This window comes from Crocuta crocuta, unplaced genomic scaffold, assembly GCF_008692635.1.
Source record: "Crocuta crocuta isolate KB4526 unplaced genomic scaffold, BGI_CrCroc_1.0 scaffold163, whole genome shotgun sequence".
Lineage (NCBI taxonomy): Eukaryota > Metazoa > Chordata > Mammalia > Carnivora > Hyaenidae > Crocuta > Crocuta crocuta.
The window spans coordinates 3,252,851-3,257,559 of record NW_027529533.1 but is presented as its reverse complement, the minus strand read 5'-3'; the positions used below and the strand labels follow the sequence as shown (position 1 = coordinate 3,257,559).

Here is a 4,709-nt window from a genome sequence, read left to right as displayed (position 1 = left end):
TGAGATCATGATCTGAGCTGAAGTCAGATGCTTAACCAACTGAGCCACCCAGGCACCCCAGCTGTACTCTTAATCCCCTTTATTTCATCCATTGCCAACCCCCCACCCACTTTTGGCAACTACCAGTTCTCTGTATTTAAGTTTGTTTTTTTGTCTTTTTTTCCTTTGTTTATTCATTTGTTTCTTAATTTCCACATATAAGTGAAATCATATAGTAGTTGTCATTTTTTATCTGACTTATTTCACTTAGCATTATACCCTCTAGGTCTTCCCATGGTGTTTAAAATGGCAAAATCTTATCGCTTCTCGGCCTTTTGGCTAAGATCAAGTGTAGTAAAATGGCAAAATCTTATTCTCTTTTACGGCTGAGTAATATTCCATTGTATGTATATATATATATATATATATACCACATCTTTATTCTTCTATGGATGGACACTTGGGTTGCTTCCATGGCTTAGCTATTGTAAATAATGTTGCAATAAACAGGGTGCGTATATTTTTCAAAATAGTATTTTTCAGGAGCACCTGTGTGACTCAGTTGAGTGTTAAAACCTTGATTTCAGTTCAGGTCATGATCCTGGGATTATGGGATCGAGCCCCACATAGGGCTCCATGTTGAAAGTGGAGCCTGCTAAGATTCTCTCTCTCTCTCCCCTCCTCTGCTCCTCATACCCACTGCTTGCTCTCTCTCTTTCTCGGATAAAAATAATAGTGTTTTTCATTTCTTTGGGTAAAAACCCAGTAGCGGAATTACTGGATCATTTATTAGTGTGTAGAAATGCAACAGATTTCTATCTGTTAATTTTGTATTCTGTATTCTGACTTCACTGAATTCAGTTATCAATTCTCATAGGTTTTTTTTCTTTTTTTTTTTGTGGAATCTTAAGGATTTTCCATATATAGTATCATGTCATCTGCAAACAGTTAAGGTTTTACTTCTTACTAATTTGAAAGCCTTTTATTTCCTTTTCTTGTTTGATTGCTGCAGCTAGGATTACCAGCAATATTTTGAATGAGAGTAGTAGAAGTGGACATTCTTGTCTTGTTCCTGATCTTGAAGGAAAACTTTTAAGTCTTTTCCCATTGAAGATCATGTTATGTGAGTTTTTCAGAGATAACCTTTATTATGTGGAGGTATATTGCCTCTAAACCTATTTTGTTGAGATTTTATTAAGGCTGCATGTTGCACTTTATCAAATGCTTTTTCTGCAACCTTTGAGATAATCAAAGGTTTACTTTTTTATCCATAAGTTGTCTGTTTTTTATTCATAGGTTGTCTTTTTTACTTTGTTGATTATTTATTTTGCTGTGCAAAAGCATTTCTGTTTGATATAGTCCCGCTTGTTTATTTTTTCTGTTTCTTGTGCTTTAGAAACTTTTTTTTACCCAAAAAGTCAGTTGCCAATATTCATGTCAACCAACATTTTTTCTATGTTTTCTTCTAGGAGTATTCATGGTTTCAAGTTTTACATTTAAGTCATTAGTGCATTTTGAGTTACTTTTTGTGAGTGGTGTAAGATGGCAGCCTGGTTTCATTCTTTTACATGCAAATATCCAATTTTCCCAGCACCATTTAGTAAAAAAAGACTGTCCTTTCTCCATTGAGTATTCCTGACTCCCTCCTCAAATATTAGTCAATATGTATGCTTGGATTTATTTCTGGGCTCTCAGTTCTGTTTCATTGATCTCTTTGTTGTTAGACTAGAACCATACTGTTTTCATTACAACAGCTTTATAGTAGAGCTTAAAAATCAAGAAGTGTAATGACTCTTGCTCTGTTCTCCCTCAGGACTATTTTGACTATTCAAGGTGTTTTGTGGCTTAATATAGATTTTAGGATTTGTTTTTTTCTACTTCTATAAAATCATTTGGAATCTTGATAGGGATTGCATTGAATCTATAGATGGCTTTGGTAGTATTCGCATTTTAACAATAATAATTTGTCCAATTAATGAACATGGACACCAATTGATTTCTTTCGTTGGTGTCTCACAGTTTTCCAAGTAAACATCTTTCACTTTTTTGGTTAAGTTGATTTTGAGGTATTTTGTTGTTTTTATGCTATTGTAAATGAGATTTTTTTTTTCTTTTACAGATAATTTGTTGTTGGTGTATCAAAACACTACTGATTTTGTATGTTAATTTTGTATTATGCAACTTTACTGAATTTGTTGATTAGATCTAACAATGTTTTTTGTGAAGTTTTTAGAATTTTCTATTTATAAAATCATGTCATTTGCAAATACAGAAAATTGTACTTCTTTCCAATTCTGAATTTTTTTTTTAAATCTCTCTGTCTTGTTGATTGCTCTCACTAGGACTTCCAATACTATGTTATGCTTGCCTTATAAAATGAGTTTGAGTGTATCTCCTTTTTGGAATATTTGGAAAAGTTTGAGAAGGATTGACATTAATTTTTTAGATGTTTGATAAAACTCACCAGTGAAGACATCTGGTGGTGGATAATTTTTTTGTTGGGTGGTTTTTCATTACTTATTTAATCTCCATACTAGTTGTGCTTCTGTTCAGACTCCATTTCTTCACAACTGAGACTTGTTAGGTTTTGTTTCTAGAAATTTACCCATTTCACTTAGGTTATTCAATTTTTTGGCATATAATTATTCATAGCAGTCTCTTATGATTCTTTTATTTCTGTAGCATCATTTATGATGTCTGTAATATCACTTTTGATTTATTTTAGTTCTGTTTTTACTTACTCTTTCTAAGGGTTGGTCAATTTTGTTTATCTTTTGAAGAAAAAAACAACTATTAGTCCATTTTTTTTCCTTTCTGGAGGTTATTTTTATTTATTTTTGCACTAATTCTTATTTCCTTCCTTCTGCTAATCTTGAGTTTAGTTTGTTTTTCCAGTTTCTGGAGGTATAATATTGTTAACTTGAGATCTTCTTCTTTAGCGTAGGTGTTTATCACTATGAAATGTATCCTTAGTACTGCTTTTACTGTATACTATTAATTTTGGTTTTTTTGTTTTCATGTGTGTCTAGGTACTTCGCCATTTTTTTTTTTTTGGTNAAGTCAAAGAGAAAATTTTAATTTTTTAATTTTTATATTATTTAAAATATATAAATATTATAATTATTTAATTTCCACATTTATCTATTTTTCACTTTCATTTCTTCCTTGATATCTAGTTTAATTCCATGTAGTCAGAAAAAATACATGGTATCATTTCAACTTTCTTAAACATTTTAAACTTGTTTTATTTTTTAACCTAACTTGTGATCTATCCTGTAAAAGAGCTATGTGTGCTTGAGTAGAACATAATCCGCTGTTATTGGGTGAACTTTTCTGTATTTGTCTGTCAGGTCTATTTGGTCTAAAGTATTATTTAAACCCTGTTTCCTTATTAATAATCTCTCTGGATTTTCTTTCCATTAATGAAGGAAGTATTAAAGTCTTTTATTATTTTACTGCTATCTATTTCTTCCCTCATTGGTGTTAGTGTTTGCCTTACATATTTAGGTGCCCTGATATTAGGTGCATATAGGTTTATAATTGTTATATCTTCCTGATAAATAGACTCTTTCATCATTATATAATGTCCTTTTTGTCTTTGGTAACAGTTTTGATCTAAAGTCTATTTTGTCTGATATAAGTATAGCTGCTGCTGTTCTCTTTTGCTTATCATTGTATGGAGTATTTTTTTTCCATCTCTTCATTTTCAGCCTGTCTGTTTTTTATAAGTCTAGAGTTCCTGTGAATGGGTCTTTTTTTCTTTCTTTCTTCTTTTTTCTTTTTTTTTTTTTTTTTGTAATCTATTCAGCCACCCAGTGTCTTCATGGACTTGTCTCATAAAGGAGAATATCCTTAGCAATCAGCCAATGGGAGATTCTAGAGGCCTCTACCAACTCTTTCTCTTCCAAGGGAAAGGAGGCAACTTTTGTCCATTCACTGTGTGCAGAGCCAAGGAACAAGATCAATGGAATCTACCATCCCAAACTGATGCTTCTCCTATCCCTGGACCTGTAGGCTTTGCCAGAACTGTAAGAGCTCCAAAAAATGGAGACTCAGGAGACAAAGCTCTTAAAAACCTCCTCAGAAATGTTGGGACACTAGATATGTGAACCAATCTCTCCCTCCCTTGATGAAGCTGGAAGTTAGGGAGTCTCTTCCTGATTATGCATCGTCGTGCCAGGAAAGGATCTCTGGTAGTAAGGTGTTCCAAATCTTCCTACTAGCTTCAATGAGTGTAGTTTTGCATACTCCCAGGAAATAAGAGCCTTTCAATTTGCTAGTGGCTCAGAAAGGAAATTTGCCCATTAATTGTTGAATAAATGTATTTTGCAGGGAATTCTTCCTACCCCACAATCTTGCTGATGTTACTTCCCATACATTTTCAAAATATGATAAAATGTTGATAAATTTTCACTGAAGGGTAGAATTCCTGAAATTTTAAATTAAAAGTGATGATTAACATTAAGGGCATATCTATAATTATTTTGAAGGGTCAATTTGTATAAAAGATTGTGGAATTGGAGATTAGAATTTGTTATGATGGGTATTATACTAATTTAAAGCAAGCAACTTTCATATTTTTATTATTTTGAGATAAGCAATAATCTACAAGATAAAGAAGAAATATATTAAAACAAGTTACAATGAGATATGATTGTTTGCCAGGCTTGAGCATTGGCTCTTGGGGATTCGTATATAAGCAGGACCACTTGTGTGATGGCTAACACCTT

At 32.4% G+C, this 4,709-nt stretch overlaps 1 pseudogene; it reads left to right on the top strand.

The window, feature by feature from the left end:
* Positions 1 to 298: 298 nt before the first annotated feature.
* On the top strand, positions 299 to 442 carry LOC144229296 (U2 spliceosomal RNA; annotated as a pseudogene).
* The last annotated feature ends 4,267 nt before the right edge of the window (positions 443 to 4,709 follow it).